The 18,732-nt window shown below is 44.4% G+C and overlaps 1 protein-coding gene across 1 annotated transcript in view; it reads right to left on the bottom strand.

Moving 5' to 3' along the window:
- LOC118623815 (phospholipid-transporting ATPase IB-like) overlaps positions 1-18,732 on the bottom strand; it is a 230,623-nt gene that overhangs the window by 73,478 nt on the left and 138,413 nt on the right. The gene's annotated exons all lie outside the window — the stretch shown is intronic.

Raw genomic sequence — 18,732 nt, 5'->3', positions numbered from 1 at the left:
GCTAAGAATCCTGGACTAGATCCAAAATGTCAAGGTGAAGCTATTACAGGGTTTTAAGCAGCACAATGGTACACAGAGTTACATTTAAGAAAGATGATTTAGCCGTGGAAATTTCCTATAACAACTGAGAACTTCAGCCTGACATCTTCAACTCGGAACCACTTTTTTATAACTCATACATGTACCACAATCACTTATAACTCCTACATGTACCACAATCACTTATAACTCCTACATGTACCACAATCACTTGTAACTCATACATGTACCACAATCACTTGTAACTCATACATGTACCACAATCACTAATAACTCACACATGTACCCACAATCACTTATAACTCCTACATGTACCACAATCACTTGTAACTCATACATGTACCACAATCACTTATAACTCATACATGTACCCACAATCACTTATAACTCATACATGTACCACAATCACTTATAACTCATACATGTACCACAATCACTTATAACTCATACATGAACCCACAATCACTTATAACTCATACATGAACCCATATCACTTATAACTCATACATGTACACAATCACTTATAACTCATACATGTACCCACAATCCCTTATAACTCATACATGAACCCACAATCACTAATAACTCATACATGTACCCACACTCCTACATGAACCCACAATCACACCCATGTTGCTTCTTTCACGCTAAGCTCACATGGGCAGGCAGGCCTCTTCTGCCCAAGGTGACCTGCTTTCCCTGAGCACTTGGTTCCCGCCTTTCCCTTCGTTCACTCCTCACTCTTGCCCAAGCCACGCGTGTGTCCTGGAACACGTTCTTTCTGTCCAAGTGTTGTCCCGGCCCTTGTATGTTGGGGAGAAATCTCTACTTCCCTTTAGGGTCTTGCTGAGGGGAGTCCCTATTATCCTTGAGAAGTCCCCACAGTTTCCTTGAACCCACCCCAAAGTTGACTGTGTTCTTTTGTACTTTAACATATTGTTCTATGTACATAAGTTCACTCATTGCACAGAATGTATTTGGCTATATGTGTGTTTCCTTCATTAACTCTTTTTTTTTTTGATATTTTGTTCAGATAGAGTGGGGGAGAGAGAGAGAGAAACATCGATGTGAAAGGGACACATCGAGTGGTTGCCACCCTCACGGCCCTGCCAACCAGGGCCGGGGACAAAATGCAACCGAGATACGTGTCCTTAGTGGGAACCGAACCCGGGTCTCTCTGGACTGCAGGCCGACGCTCTAACCGCTGAGCCAAACCGGCCAGGGCTCCTTCACTAACTCTTTAAGGACAGTGACCAAGCATTGCATTTGTACATTCTCAGCACCTAGTTCAATGCCTAACAGAGAGGAACCCATTAAATCATTATTTCACCTGAATTCAGTAAAAACAGCAAGCACTTGAAACTCCTTGTGCTTCCTCAAATCTAGCTGAGACACGACTCTCGTTTCGTAAAACAAAAGTACTATACCACTTATTTAAAATGGTATAGTACCACAATCCAGTCTTTCATCTGGTTAGTTCTTAGTGAGAATTATAGAAACCTAAAACATCGCAACAAAAAATCAATTTGAGATATTGTTATAGGTTGAATTGTGTCCCTTCCAAATTTTATGTTGAAGCCCTAACACCCAGTGACCTTGTTTGGAAATAGGGTCATTGCAGATTTAATTAGCTACCAAGAGGTAATTAGAACAAGACCTTAATCCAATATGACTGGTGTCCTTAAAAGTTCGGGGGGATGTGGACCCAGACACGCAGACACGGAGGCCGCATGTGAACATGAAGACACAGACTGGGGATGATGCTTCTACGCGCCCAGGAGCACCAAGGTCACCAGCACACCACCGGGAGCTACAGGAAAGGCATGGGACCGATCCTCCCTCCCAGCCCTCGGGAGGACAACCCTGCCAACGTCTTGACCTCAGACGTGGAGCCTCCAGACCCGTGAGATAACACTTTCTGCTGTTCAGGCTACCCAGTCTGTGGGGCTTTCTTACAGCAACCCTAGACAACGAAAATAGATATTAAGAGGTCTACCGTTCATCGCTCAATTGCTCTTCTGAAGCTTTCCACCCCTCTGCTCTGAGCGGAGAGCCACAGGAGGAGACTGGGAAGGGGTAACTTGTTTTAGAGGATGTACACCGTGGGACATTATCCACCCATCCGACTCTTGCAAAGGCAAGCCAAAGTAGGTTGAAGGACAGCTGACTGGCCAGTATTGTTTCCCTGCCTTTGCAAGCTATTTGGAAAAGAATTACCCGTTAACGATGATACAAATCCATCAAGTAAAAAGCCAGACACGTAACTATACTATCATTTTCTGTAATATCTTACACAGCCAGAGAACAAGTTATAGAAAATGCTAGAATTACATAAACCCATCTAGATGCTACTCTTAGAAAAAGAAAGTCAAAATGGCCTTGAATTGTTCAACGCTCTGTCTACAGAAAGAAGCTCAAAGCCATCGTAAGACATTCCCCCGCTGGGCGCGGGCAGCATCTGTACTGAGAATACCGCACAGGACTGCCACCGTCCTTTATTTTGGTAACTTCTAGGTCAACGGGGATTTAACCTCATCCCAAGGTACAGAATCAGAATGAAGGCTAGAGTTATCCCGAGGCGACACTGTGAGGTGATGGGGTGGGACCTGGACTTGGTCATTGCGATTTCAGTCTGGGTCATTTTTCTAAAATAAACGGCATCTAGACTCTAGATTCTAGATGGACGTCAACATCAAGAGAGTGATTTTTCTTATCTTGGAAACAGTAACAGTAACAAGTAGAGAAGAGCTGACTCGCGCGGCCCAGCCCTCGGCGGCTGCACCCTCGGCCACCGCCGCGCCTCGCGGAGCCCTGGCTCGCAGCGGGCTGACCAGAAACGTCCACTGAAAGTGAAATAAAAGACGTTCATAAAATACTATTTTAGAAGACTCCGTGAACTGGCAAGTGAGCTGCTGCTCTTGGCAGGGCCCTGCCGGTGGATCTGGTTATGGGAAAACTTGACTTCATTGTTCGGCCAAATAGGAGGATTGTGAGCCTTTTCTGATGCGAGGCGGGGCACGGCTTTGCACTCCGTGTTCCTACCAAGACGTGTGTTTCCAGGTCGCTCCTTTGCTTTCTCAAGTAAACAGGGTGGCCAGGTCTGGATCTGCTGAACCCCAGCTGTCCTTCCCCTTCAACTCGATCATGAAGAGGGAAGATCCCACGTCAGACTGGACCAGCCAGGCACAGCCTCCAAGACTCGGTCCCATAAAAGAAGGTGTTCCCTGGGCTCTCTTACAGGCAGGGCTCTGGGTACAGTTACGGGAACGAGGCTACAGAAATTAGAATGAGTGCATGTCCCAGTCGGGGAGCACAGTGGCCTGGCAGTCGCTGGAGATGCGAACAGATGAACAACAAATGTGTGCAGCAGCCCAAACCTTTCTGGGGAACCACACCCCTGTGCAGGATATCTGGACACAGGCAGGCATATTAGATGTGCCACACTAATTCCAATAGCAGGCCAAGCAAAGAATGCAAGGAGTGCTAACCCGTCTGCTAATGCTCTCTGAAGGAGCTCCCATAATTGCTTATTTATAACCTCTGAGCACTTGGTGGCCTTCCATGGAAGGAGCCAGCAACTGCCCGCAGGAAACCAACGGCCCTGCCCACTGCCTGGAAACATGTTCCTCTCCCTCATCTTTGGGAATAGTTGCAATTCCACAACGTGATAGCTGTCAGCTTATTTCCTTCTATTTGTGGTTCACTGAAACTTCAGGATCTCAAGGGCCCATCATCCTGTCACCAGCCTCTGTTAATGCCTGAAACACTGGTGCAATAATAAGACTGATCTTACTCATTCTTGTAAAGCCACCTTTCTATTCTCGACTCGCATGCAGCCCTGCTCGGGATCACTAAGGTATCCAAATTCTGAATACTAGAATAAAATCCTGGAAGTTTGCAATAACATCGCTTAATAAGCATAATGAACTGACCACACCGATTTTTAAAAAAATGTTTGCAATAACATCTCTTAATAAACATAATGAACTGACCACACCGATTTTTTAAAAAATTGCATCTTAATGATGAGGATGATGGACCAACATGTAGAACAGTAGAGTCGAAGAATTCTTATTGATCACGGGGGACAATTCTACCTCCTTGTTTTATGTATAGGAACTAGGCAATCACCATGCCAGGATTTTCCTGTTCTGATCTAAAACTAAAGCTAATTCTTCTCTCCACAATTAAATGCAGTTAATTCTGCTTCTGCAAAATTCACCCGACAAGGGCACCGCTGGTTTTCCATTTCAAAAGTCAAAGAAATAAACCACAGAAGGAAAAATATTCACAACAGCAATACATTATTTAACTTGTTTCTGGTTTGGAACTATACTTTAATATGTTTTTCAGTTTTATACACATTTGATCACATAAACACCAAGAACTATACTTCAAACTATAAATATTGTACTGTTCTACAATATGCCACATAATTAATCAAAATAGCATATGCTGGCGTTCAGACTGGGGTTTCTCATGCCCACACAAGACTGTGTAGGTAAATAAATGAAACATGACACATAAATATGACTACTTGCAGTTCAGTTTGTCTAATAGCTGATCATTTTTTGACACATTTTAAAAGGGAAAATGATTCAACAATATCTTCTTGATACTCACTTCCACTAGCTTGTTCTGTTGTAGGCAACGTCTTTAGCCTTGCGTTGATTTTACGAGGTGGTGCTCATTAGTCATTGCTTTTACAGTGTATGTGGGGGGGGGGGCAGTCTTGCTTCTTGGGATACAAGGAAGGCAGACAGTTTCTGCCCTCTGGATCCTCCCAGTTTTTCTCAGAGCGCAAATAAGTGAAAGTAACATGAGACAATGTTGGGAATATTCAGGAAACGGAGTCTGCTAGGCAGAGGAAGGGTGTGGAGCTCCAGAGCGCTGGGGCGAGCTGCAGGGCTGCAGGACAGGGCTCCCGGGCCACTCTGGCCAGAAATGGTGTGCTTCCAATGAGGCCGTAGGGCAGGAGGCTGGGGGCTTGGCAGCATTTCAGAGCTAGAGTTACCAGGCTTGGTGACTGACTAGACAGTTCCTGGCTATGTGAGCTGGTAGATGGTGGAGCCATTTGCCATTTTGGGAGGCAGAAAGGCAGATAGGATAGAGGGATGCAGGGTTGCATCTCTTACACATGCTGAACGTGGTGTGTGTGTGTGTGTGTGTGTGTGTGTGTGTGTGTGTGTGAGAGAGAGAGAGAGAGAGATCCAAGCTGGAGAATCTGGAATGCACCGGGTCACTGAGTCTGGCACTGAGGGGAGGATCTCACCTCCCGGACGTTTAGACCCGAACTCCCAAGCTCACGGGTGTTGGTGGGAGCTGGAGGCGGACAGGGAACCTGGGGACAGACCGTGGGACGTACCAGCATGGACGTTAGAGAGGAGGAAAAAGAGCCTCGATGGGGAAGGCTGCTTGGAGCTCAGCAAGAATCACAGAAGATGGTTAAAGAAGAAAAGGAAGGAGAGAGTTTAAAGAAATAATAATAAAAAACAAAAAACCCACAGAGGTCTGTAAGAAAGAGACGGAAAACGTTCTCCGGAACTGGAGTTAAGAGCTGGTTGCAGTGGGTGAGAACAGTCTCAGAGCAGTGGTGAGGGAGGCAGTCAGCCGACAGGGTAAGGGCCGGACTGGAAGTGAGAAATGGGTTTGGTAAGGGTGAACTTCCCTGCGGAGGGTGGCTATAGAGTCTCTTAGGAGGGAAGGTCGGGTGGGGTTGGGAGAGAATCCAGAGCGCCCCCCCCCCCCCCACCTCACAGCACTTCCTACTAACTTAGAGCTTAGACAGTGTACCCGCTGTACCGGACACTTCTCCTCTGCACATAAATACATTAATTCCTTTATATACTAAAAACAAATTCCAAACCCAAATACCTCACTTCTCTTGGGTATAGCAATCTTACTTAACGCAGTTAAAAAGGTGGCTGTGTACACTGAGCTAAGAATCACACCAACTCTAAAATCACACCAATCCTACATGTTAGAAGTTGTTATCCCTGGCTGATGATGACTTCAGTGTAATTTTTGCAATATGTAATCACTATGTAATATACATGGATTATAACATACTTAAGTATTTGAAAGAGAAACATTTCATAACTAAAATTCAAAATTACAGTAAAAAGGTTGTAATCAAGATAATAGTTATAATAATAACCCCCCAAAAGCTGTATATTTAAAAATTAGCCCCTGGTCAATTAACCACGAGTGTGAACAGTCAGCACACAGCTCAGAACCTTGTAAGCAGCAGATACACAGTAAACGTTTGTTGAGGTGCATTTTCGGACCCAGTGTAACTGTGGTCCCAGCTCTGAGCCCTGGAGCTATTTCTAGTGTCACAACAGCAGGCTAGAGATCGAATTCCCTGGGGGTAGAAGAAACCAATCTCAGTTTACTCCTGAAAAGTATTCACAATCTCTTTCCCCACCTTAGCTCAAAGATCAAATGCAAGGAGTCAAAGACCAGAGAAAGATGACTAGTTTGCCATCACGCAGAATGCCTCAGCCAAGACTGGTTTTGTGTTTTTTTCCCCTGAGATGAATGTGTGTTTCTTTCCAACGTCTAGGTCTTACCTATGAGCACACCTGAACGCTTCCAGTAGAAAGAACAGTGTATAATTCTGGAAGAGAATATACGAAAACGTGCACGGTTTCATTTCTGGAAACACACATTCCTTTAACTTCCCAAGCAGCACTTAGCTCGGGGTGAGAAGCAAATTCGTTATCTACGACCTTGGCTGGCTGTCCTGCAATTCAATACCTACCTGTGCAAGGTCTCCAGCAGCACAAGCACTCGCACTGGCTTCTAGGAATCACGGGTCCTAATACCCCTGCCTAAGAGGAATGGCGTTTTAAACCACTTTTCCTACTGCTTAACCTCCATTTCAGTACCAAAGGCAATTTGCTTCCTTTAACAAGTCTTTTATGAAGAATGCACGGGAGGTTAATGTAAAATAGCCACAGTAACAAATACAGTAATCCCCTAACATCGTGTTACAAGTGGAATCCAAAATGCAAAGAAATGTCCAGAGACAGGCGGCTGGGATGGATGGGGAACCAGCGCCCACCGTGAGGGCGGAAATCATGGTGCATTCATTTTAGGGGGCACTAAAACTTTCACAAATTACAGCACATCTTCCTTAAAATAGGCCATTGTAACATTTTATCACGTAAATCCTTCTGATTCACGAGTGGGTGCTTCTTTCTGGGTCGCCCTCTGGTGTCACGTAATAGACATGGTCTTTACGCAGGCAGGTTCCACCCCACAAGGGCCTTTTTCCTGTTTTCAACCACGGATCGGGCTCTTTGGGCCACAAGGTAGTCACCAGCGAAGAGTAACCTCAGAGCTGGAGTATCACAGTGTTGGAAGCACCCACAGTCCCAGGAACAGATACGGTTTAACATTTTGCTTTCTCACTTCCTGTTACAAATTTCCCTCCCTCCTATTTTAGAAATTGACGTTCTCCCCAAGAAAGCCTCCTGTCTATGTCTCATGTACCTCTCGCATCTTGAAGTATTTTATTTGCAGCGGGATTCTTGGGGGAGCCAATCCTTCAGGGTGCAACAGTGCCCTTTCGTTTCCACGGCGCTTCTCATCGAGCGTCCGCTCAAGTACGGTTCTGTGGTTTGGCTAGGATTTCCCTGCACAGAGATGAATTCACTGCACCTAAAAACATATGTCCCTCTACAGATGATTATTCTCTTCAAACATCCGCCTTCGCTCATTTTCTCTCATCTTTTTTCATGGCCAACGATTTTGGGGGCTTTTAATATTCAAGAAATAAAAATGTTTTCTCTGGTATTTAAGAAATTTTAGAATTAAATAAGGTATCTGATTCTATTATAGTCCATTGCTATGCTACCTCAATTAACATTTTAAAGTTATACATTCCATTATGAAGAACTTATTTTTATACTTCCTGGGAGGGGAAAATAAAAGGCATGTCTTTCCTTAAATATTTATCAGTACAGTGAAAGATACGTTATTATTTATTGGTTTTAGAGAGAGAGGAATAGAGAGGGAGAGATAGAAACATCGATGAGAGAGAACATCAACTGGCCGCCTCCTGCATGCTCCCCGCTGGGGATCGGGCCCACAACCTGGGCATGTGCCCTGACTGGGAATCGAACCGGTGACCTCTTGGTGCCTGGATTGATGCTCAACCATTGAGCCACACTGGCTGGACAACATATGTTATTTTTATTTTTATTTTTATTTTTTTTCTTTTTTTATGAATTTTTATTTATTTTTTTGTTACAGATATTTTACCTTTTTACCCCATTGGCACCCCCCACCCCACCCCCTCCACCCTGTCCCCGGCTTAGTTGTCCATGTCCATTAGTCATGCATACATGCATATAAGTTCTGTGGTTTATCTCTTCCCACCCCCCCACCCCCCATCCCCTCTTCTGAGGGATGTCAGTCTGTGCCCTACTTCCATGTGTCTGGGTCTACTGTATTCCTCAGACTGTTATGTTCATTATATTCCGTATATAAGTGAGATCATGTGGTATTTGTCTTTTTCTGCTTGGCTTCTTTCACTTAGGATAATACTTTCCAGGTCCCTCCATGTCGTCTCAAAGGATAAGAGATCTTTCTTTCTTACCGCTGCATAGTACTCCATTGTGTATATGTACCACAGCTTTTTGATCCATTCGTCTACTGGTGGACACTTGGGCTGTTTCCAGATCTTAGCTATTGTAAATAGTGCTGCTATGAACATGGGGGTACATATATTCTTCCTGATTGGTGTTTCAGGCTTCTTAGGGTATATTCCCAGCAGTGGGATCACTGGGTCAAATGGAAGTTCAATTTTTAATTTTTTGAGGTAGCACCATATTGTTTTCCATAGCGGCTGCACCAGTCTGCATTCCCACCAGCAGTGTATTAGAGTTCCCTTTTCTCCACACCCTCGCCAACACTTGTTGTTTGATGATTTGTTGATGGCGGCCATTCTGACAGGTGTGAGGTGATACCTCATTGTTGTTTTAATTTGCATCTCTCGGATGATTAGTGATGTTGAGCATTTCTTCATATGTCTCTTGGCCATTTGTATGTCCTGTTTGGAGAGGTGTCTATTCAGCTTCTCTGCCCATTTTTTAATTGGGTTCTTTGTCTTCCTTTTGTGGAGTTGTGTGAGCTCTCTGTATATATTGGAAATTAACCCCTTATCTGATACATCACTGGCAATGATGTTCTCCCATACAGTGGGTTGCCTTTCCACTTTGATGATCGTTTCTTTTGCTGTGCAGAAGCTTTTTAGTTTGATGTAGTCCCATGTGTTCATTTTCTCCTTTATTTCTGTTGCCTTAGGTGATGTATCAGTGAAAATTCTGCTCCGTATGATGTCCGAAATTTTGTTGCCTACATTTTCTTCTAGAATTTTTATGGATTCACGGGTCACATTTAAGTCTTTTATCCATTTTGAGTTTATTTTGTGTATGGTGTAAGTTGATGGTCGAGTTTCATTTTTTTGCATGTAGCTGTCCAATTTTCCCAACACCATTTATTAAAGAGGCTGTCTTTACTCCACTGTATGCTCTTGCCACCTTTGTCAAATATTAATTGAGCGTATTGCCTTGGGTCCATTTCTGGGTTTTCAGTTCTGTTCCACTGGTCTATATGCCTGTTCTTGTGCCAGTACCAGGCTGTTTTGGTTACAGTCGCTTTGTAGTATAACCTGATATCTGGTAATGTGATCCCTCCAACTTTGTTCTTCTTTTTCAAGATTGCTGTGGCTATTCGGGGTCTTTTTGGTTCCATATGAACTTTGAAGTATTTGTTCTAGTTCTATGAAATATGTCGTTGGTATTTTGATGGGGATTGCATTGAATCTATAGATTGCTTTGGGTAGTATGGACATTTTAATTATGTTAATTCTTCCAATCCATGAACAGGGTATGTTCTTCCACTTTTTTATATCTTCCTCTATTTCTTTTTTCAATGACCTGTAGTTTTCTGCAAATAGGTCCTTTACTTCTTTGGTTAAGTTTATTCCTAGGTATCGTAATTTTTTTGGAGCGATGGTAAATGGGATTGTTTTTTCAGTTTCTCTTTCTGTGAGTTCATCATTGATGTACAAGAATGCCGTCGATTTCTTGACGTTAATTTTGTATCCTGCTACTTTGCCAAATTCATTTATTAAGTCTAATAGATTTTTGATGGAGTCTTTAGGGTTTTCTATGTACAATATCATGTCATCTGCAAATAATGACAGTTTCACTTCCTCCTTTCCAATTTGGATCCCTTTTATTTTTTCTTCATGTCTGATTGCTGTGGCTAAGACTTCCAGTACAATGTTAAACAAGAGTGGCGAAAGTGGACATCCCTGTCTTGTTCCTGTTCTTAATGGAAATGTTTTTAGTTTCTGTCCATTGAGTATGATGTTGGCTGTAGGTCTTTCATATATGGCCTTTATTATGTCGAGATATGATCCCTCTATTCCTACATTGCTGAGCGTTTTTATCAGAAATGGATGCTGGATTTTGTCGAATGCTTTTTCAGCATCTATTGATATGATCATGTGGTTTTTATTCTTCATTTTGTTTATGTGGTGTATCACGTTTATTGATTTGCGAATATTGTACCAGCCTTGCATCCCTGGAATGAATCCCACTTGGTCATGGTGAATAATTTTTTTGATGTATTTCTGGATCCGATTTGCTAGTATTTTGTTCAGGATTTTGGCATCTATGTTCATCAGGGATATTGGCCTGTAGTTTTCTTTCTTCGTAGTGTCTTTTTCTGGTTTTGGAATTAGAATTATGCTGGCCTCATAGAACGTGTTTGGAAGTCTTCCTTCTTCTTGAATTTTTTGAAATAGTTTGAGGAGAATGGGTGTTAGTTCTTTTTTGAATGTTCGGTAAAACTCCCCCGTGAAACCATCTGGGCCTGGGCTTTTGTTTGCTGGGAGAGTCTTGATTACCTCTTCAATTTCCTTAGCTGTTATTGGTCTGTTCAAGTTTTCTATCTCTTCCGGGAATAGTTTTGGGAGACTGTGTGTTTCTAGAAATTTGTCCATTTCGCTGAGATTGTCGAATTTGTTGCCATATAGTTGTTAACATATGTTATTTTTAAACTTCACCAAGATGGAGTTTTCTAGTAAATTATTGATGTCAATATTAACTGGCAATTATTCCTGAAATTATAATTATTTCTATGAATTGTAATTGGCATAGTCACCAGTTGCTTATATATATGTAACATCATACAGTGGGTAACACAGTGTAGTGAGCAGGTCTGAAATCAGTCAGACCTGGGACTGAATCCCATCTTTCCATCTTAATAGCTCTGTGACACCAGGCAAATTACTTAACCTCTCTCCATTTTTCAATTTGTTCAAAAAGTGTGGACAATAAGGGTTATTGTGAGGAACAGATATAATCAGTGTAAAATAACAAATACAGTATTTGGCTTGAATTAGACACCTACTAATCCAACCTGCAGATTTAGAAAGTCTTTAAATGGGGGGAAAGGGAGGGAGGAAAAGAGAAGGGAAGGGAAAAAAGACGTCATTATGCTTAACACTTCGGGTCAACTTTGATGAACTGTACCCAAATTGATGTCCGGAAGAGAGGAGGCTTGTCTGGCCAGGAGCTAAGCTGGATGATGATCTCAGAGACACTAACATTTTATCTACCCCTGGAGGTTGCTCCCAGGTGTGGGCAGCTAGATTCAATTTTTTTGAGTTGGCTGTGATCTGTTTATGCACCAAGGAGTCAAAATGAGTGTGAGATTCCAGGATTCAGGAGCGAGAGCAATTGGACTGATGGGGAAATGTAGGTCCCAGAAGAGCAGGAAACAGGGACCAGGGGCACGGTCTGGAACTCAGCAAGGGTTCAACAGACGACCTTGGAGTCCAAACCCCAAACACACTAATAAATGAGGTACACAGATAAAAGGAATACAAGGGGAATGAGAAATCAGAGGACACACACACAGAGGAAAGCAGATGAATCCACTCACCAGGACAGTGACAACACTGTAATTCTCTGTTCTAGGTTAAGGTGTAAACAACTTCTTTTATTTTGTGCAGCAAAATAAAAATAGCGATGGGCTGGGGATGATATGAGTCGGGTTCTAGGCCAGGGGTGTTGCCAGGAAGGTGGCGAGCAACTCTGTTACCATTCCAGGCTTCAGTTTCCGCGCGAGAAAACAAAGCACTTGGGAAGTTCTCTGAGATTTCCTCCCACTTGGGTCAGCCACGTGCCTCAAACATTAGAGCGCGAGGCGCATGTGAGGCCGTAACCCTGAGCCCGCCTGATCCACCTACAGGATTTGGCAGCGGCCGGGCACCATCGGAAGAGGAAGCCTGAACTGAACGTTGATTGCTAAGCAGGAGCTCGACCTCTGGAGTGTAGGCAGCTGAAAGCCAGGGCCGCTGTGCCGCTGCGGGGACAGCCGGTCTTTCTCCCTGGAATGTGTTCCTTGAGGAGAAGCACGGCAGCTGAAGAGGCAGGCAGGGGCCGTCCCAGCCGCCCGCCCAGGCCTGCGGGGCTGTGCCCGCGGCCGGCTGCGCTCCTGCAGGCTGTTCCCAGTGGCCCAGGGGAGCCTGGCCACAGACCAGGGAAGGGCCCTGTTCAAAGGCATATTCAGGATGAGTTATGTGAAAATTGCCCACAACATCCCTTTTTCCCCTTTTCTCTCACATTGTTAGCATTTATTAAATCAACGTCTCCATTTCCCTTCCTGTATTTTAATCTGACTCACAGTTGGTGGAGAATGTTTCCAGAACCAGCCCGGAGCTGATAAATAGCAGTGGCTAAACGTTAATAAAGGAACAGGGTTGAGACTGAACTAAAGCACGGGTTTAAGTAAATAATTACACAAAATCCATGATTTTGTAGAGAAAAATTTCATAGAAATGTTTTATGTTTTTGTTTCAACATGATGATAAATGGAGGGAATGCGCTGGGAGGGAAGGCGTACTTTTAGACTTGGAAGGAAACTCTAGAGCTCATTTCAATTCACGGAATATTTGTTAAACTTTTCTTGGTACTAGGCACTGTAGTAACCTAAGCAAGTGAGATGACGTACCTGTTTTTAAGCAGCGAGAAATATACGAGGGAGGCAGGTAGGACCGGTGCCTGCACTTGGTCTCCTCTGCACTCAGTCCCTCCTGCCGTCCCTGCTCTGGTCTGTCACGGCCCGACCCCTCCGGGCCACATGCTCCCGGAGCTCCAGCCGGGCTCCACCACCGGGAGGTTGGGGCATCAGATAAGAGGGTGGGAAGAAGGGCGAAGCCAGGATTTCTCCCTCTGCCTGGAGGTCTTCAGAAATGGCCATGTTTCCTGGGCTCTTGCTCCTGCTGGGCAACCCTGCCAGCATCCCCGCTCAGCAGAGCGACCCGGCACTGCGCTAGGACACCACTGCCCCTTCCCTTTGGCCTTCTGGCCTAGGAGGGTGGGAACTTTCTGTTCTGGTTCACCTCTGGGTTTTCTCTCAGCCCCTATACCACCTCTGCAACCAATTCTTTGAATTAAAATACACTATTTTAAGTAATTAGTCTGCCCAGCCGGTGTGGCTCAGTGGTTGAGCGTCGACCCATGCACGAGGTTGCCGGTTTGATTCCTGGTCAGGGCACATGCCCAGGCTGTGGGCCCGATCCTCAGTGGGGGGCATGCGAGAGGCGGCCAGTAGATTTCCTCTCTCATCGATGTTTCTATCTCTCTCTCCCTCGCCCTTCCTCTCTCTCTCTCAAAGCAATAAAGAAAAAAAAAATTTAAATAATTAGCCTGTTTTCTGAATTCCTGGTTTGACCCTGATTGATATAGAACCCTTTAATGATAATGTATTAGAATAACTGTTCTTCTAGCAGTTGCAAAAACACCGAAGAGCTATGGGTGGGCACAGAGAGAAAGACGAATTCTGCTGGGAAGTCTGGAGAAGACTCCACACAAGTAGTAGCACTTGTTATGGTGACACCTCAACAAATGATGAGGGTTTGGTCTTTGAAAGGTGAGCCAAATCTTAACAGGTGAGGAAGGAGAAAGGAGGAAGGACCTTCCATGGGGAACCAGGAAAGGTACAGCACAGGCAGCGATAAAACGAAGGGCTGGAGGGCAGGGAAGGACCCACCGTGGGGCCTTAGAAGCCCTTCCAAGGAGTCTGCGATTTGCTCGTTAGGTGGTTGTGACCCTTACCAAGCGTCTAAGTAGTGAAAAAGTTGTGTTATGGAGTAAAATGTGGAGTGAAGGAAATTATGGCACAGGGATCACCCAGAGCAACTGCTACTGTTGAGCAAAAGGTGATGAGGGTCACAGCAAGCATGGTGGCAGCTGCGAATGGAAAGGGAGTAGATCTGCAAGAAGGAAAAGATGGGGCTGGAAAACGATGGCTATGTGGCCCTGGCTGGTGTGGTTCAGTTGGCGGAGTGCTGTCCTAAGCACCAAAAGGTCGCTGGTTCGATTCCTGGTCCGGGCACTTGCCCGGGTTTTGGGCTCGATCCCCAGTAGGGGGAGTACAGGAGGCAGCTGATCCATGTCTCTCTCTCTCTCCCTTTCCCTTCTTCTCTAAAAATTAACAAAAACATATTTTTAAAATGATGATGAATATGTAGGTCAGGGGATGGTAAGAATATAAGAAAAAGTCCCTGTTCCATGTTTGACCAGAGAGGCGAATAGTGATGCTTGTACACCTAGGCAGGGAGTTTATTTTGGAGTATGTTGAATCTTAAGTAACACATAGCTGGGATGTATGATAGGCTCTGAGGGACGCCAGTCTGGTACTCATTCCAGAGGTAAGGGCTAGAGATTTATATTTGCGAGGCACATATTTATACTTAGTTGGGGCATGGGAATAAGAGAGGTGACCATAGGGAGAGACAAGAAACCCATAAAGGGCTGAACTGAACTCTAAGGAACACTATACTTAATGACCACAAAGGACAAGAACAACCAGCAAATGGTATGGAAAGAGACAGGAGGAAATTAGGCAAAAGAAATAATTTAGATGTCAACAGAGAAGACTTTTAAGAACTAGGAGGTAGCCAAGAATGTATCATAGCACAAAGTAGATGATGACTGGAGTGTCTTTTGCTCCGGTGTTGTGATGGTTACTTTCATATATTAACTTGTTGAGGAGTTATAAGAGGTCAATCTGGTGCTATTCTCTCATTTCTCAGTTGAGGGAACAGATCCTGGGCTGATGGACTAAACGTCCGAGGGCTCAGAGCTGCTTAACAGTGAAGCTGGACCAGCTCTTTGGCTTTTGATGGTTGACCACAGTGCTTCCTACTAAAGAGTCCACTCTCACGAGAACCAGGGTTTCTCATGGAGAAGCTCAGGAAGACGTGTACTCTACATTAATCCCCAAACTCAAGTCACGTCAAGAAATGTAGTGTGTGTAGAAGTGGGTGGTGTTGCCAGTCATTTTTTATATTTATCCACACAACCTAAGAGAACTTTGTCCTTAAAACTGAAATTACACAGTAGATCAAAAACCCAAACAAGCACAAAACAGACTTTGGATCAAGATGTTCAAAGTCTGAAAGATCCTGGACACCTAAGTGCAGGGGGTTAGCATGCATCCATGCAATCTAGTTTATAACTGTATCTTTTCTTTGATGGAGACAAACAGCTACCTTGAGAACCAAGGAGCAACATCCTGCTTAACTGTACTCCTTTCCTTAATAACAACTTGCCAGAAAGAAATAAAGGCTAGTTTGATAAAAGGAAGATAATTTCTTGACCAAGAAGATAACAATGGTACTTGTGAATCTTCAGTTATATTAACTGATATTTTTTTTTTTGGTCATCTGCTGTTTTAAAAGATGAAAGTGAGCACTATTTTATTTTTTAATCTAGTCATGTTTTCTCTTAACCTCTGGGTCTGAACTGACAATGGGGCAGGCGCCCTGGAGAAGCAGAGGCTTACAGGGACCAACAGCAGTCAGCACAAACGACATCGCTCTCATTGCCTTGCTGCGCAGTCTTGGGGTGATAATTATAATTGGTAATATAGCAAGTGCTACTATTTACCTGGTGCTGTATTGAATAAAATAATAGATGAGCCTGTTTAATTGATCGCTGTAATTACTTTATGAAGCAGGCATTTTCATCCACACGCCCCCTTTTGGAGGCATTTCAGTAACTTGCTTAGAATCCCAAAGGTTGAATGTAGCTAAGTTGGGAGGGGGACCCAGTTCTGTCTGACTTCAAAGGCCACACGGTGCCCCCACCCCCATAATACCAGGTTGGGCTGTCACATCATAAAGGCAGGCTCCACCAGGCAGGAGGTGGTGCCCAACCTGTGTCCTGATGAGGATGGGGAGGAGGAAGGCTAGTTTAAAATGCTCACCCTGATTCCAGTGAGAACTTAAGCTGCAGAGTAGACTTTCACTATGTAGTGTATCCCATCCCATCCCTTCCTGATTTACATCATTTTAAAAAGCAAATTCTCCAAGAACCTTAATACTGTACACAATTATTTGTAAGCGATCTAAGTTTTGTGACAATAAAGAGTGAGGTCCCATTAGGTTTTGGGCTCCTTTATCCTAACATTTGCAATAGAAATGTCCCTTTGTGGAGAGGGAAGAGCTGAAGTATAGGCTGGACCCGAGCCTGTGCTTTTACGTGTGGAGCAAAAGCTTTGGAACGTCTCCACCTACGCTGGGCTGCCTGACTCATCACTGACCGGGGGCCCTCAGCTGCCCGGCTGCCAACTCACTTCTTTCACACAACGAACTCATTCCTTTATGAGTGTGAGGAGAAATTCTAAGGGCTCTCAGCACATTTCCTCCTGCCGAAGCCCAAATTAGTCCCCTCCGCTGGACTCCCACTGGGCTGCCTCGGTACATCACAGAACGCTGGTTGAGAAGACCGCTTTCTAGTCCCACAAATCACCCTGGTACCTGCTCCTCTGACTAGGCCTGGGCCATTATTTATTAGAGAGTAAGCACTAGCTGTTGAGGGTCAATTATTCCATTGACCAGGCATTACAATAATTCCTGGTAATTAAAAGAGGTACTTATGTGAATCTGGGTGCATATTGAAAGAAACATTAGTCCTTTTGTCAACTTGGCAAGTCTATTGTTCTGAGCCAGGCCCAACCAATTAGCATCTTTTGCCAATCCCTGTCAGCTGGGCTTGAAAAAAGGCGAGAAAGGGGTCAGTCAGATGCTAATTTAGATACAATTGTGTCAGGCCGGCTTGGAAGGGGCTGGCTCTAAAGCAACCACCAGGGTTTAATGAGGCAAACAGCTTGGGTCTCAGTGACCCTGCAGGGGTAATTTTTAAAAGACCCCTCTGTGTTCCTGTGCCAAATAGCAGGGGGACATCACAAGAAGCCCTTCCTTTAAAAAAAAAATGGAGAGGGATAATCATCCGTTTAATCTGCTCATTAAACAAATCTCTCAGGCGGACTTAACGTGAATTAGCACTTCTCTAAAAGGTAAAATGTGACACACAGGAGACAGTGCCGATCATTTGAAAGGTCACAGTTCCTTATTATCGGCTCAGTTATTGTTAATGTATTAATATTCGATGATATGGAGCCAAGACCACCACCTTCATTCAATCTTGGGAGCAAAATAGTGTGTTTTCCTAAGTGGGAAACAAAAACACGTTCATCGGGTCCAATATAGATCTAAGCACAAACAAAATATTGTTTCATGTTTTTCACACATAGAAATTAAGAGGAAAAAACCCCAATCTGTTGACTCCCTCTACTGCCTTCCACCTGACACCTGCCAGGCTCACACATGAGGGCTGGACCGTGACAGCCACACCTCACAGACCGCAGTTCTTCCGGAACCGTCAGAAACCTCCGCATGCTCCCGGGGCCTCTGGTTGAAGTCCCACAGCCTGGACAGAGGCTCCAGTGGCTGAGGCCCCGGAAGGTTCGTGACTGACAAGCTTCCTGGAACTTAGTGAAATCTTTTGTTCACAAGCAAACATCACCCTGACACAGACACCTCTCTCACGATCTCAGCCTTCAGCTCGCTCTTAATATTGACTCAGTCACCTTTAGGTGCTGGAATAGGCCTGTCAAGATGGTGTTGACCACGAGGCATGAAGAAGGACACAACTCTCCAACTAGTCAACCTAGACCTTCAAACAGGAAGCGTATGCCCATTAAAGTATTGTTTCATTTGAAAAGGGCAAAGAAGACAATCCAGGACCACTCCGGGGAGAAGTATTTCCTATTTCCGATCATGAGACAAAGAGAGAGAGAGTGAGGCTCGTTTCTAAGCAGATCAACACTACCCCAGAAACCCGCACGCCAATGTTCACTGCGGCATCATTCATGGTAGCCAACAGTGGAAGCAACCCAAGTGTCCACCTCAGATGAATGGAAAACAAAATGTGGTCCGTACTGATGAGGTTCAGGACACGCTACCCCAATATTTTAAGCTAAAGGAGTTCGAGAAGGAGGCAGAAGAGGGGTTCTCTCCGACCTTCTGCCTTTCTTGTCTAAACTGAGTGAAGGAACATGGACCCTGAGAGCCCAAACACACATGCCCCCCAGTGTACCACCCTCAGAGCACACTCTTTGCCCTATCGCATCCTCCATGACTTCTTACTCTTCACCACACCTGGTATAAAACATTCAGGTTTAACCACTAACCATTTCTTTGGCCTCTATTTCCTTATGAAATAAAGGAACATTGCCAGGCAATCTTGATTCTGGCTAAATCAAAATTGTGGTATAAAATGTATAAAAATAAACTTGTATACTTCTCCTACTAATTTGTCC

Source organism: Molossus molossus, unplaced genomic scaffold (assembly GCF_014108415.1).
Source record: "Molossus molossus isolate mMolMol1 unplaced genomic scaffold, mMolMol1.p scaffold_m16_p_10, whole genome shotgun sequence".
Taxonomy (NCBI): Eukaryota; Metazoa; Chordata; class Mammalia; order Chiroptera; family Molossidae; genus Molossus; species Molossus molossus.
Note: the sequence above shows the minus strand (reverse complement) of the source record. Positions and strands in the feature narration are given on the sequence as shown.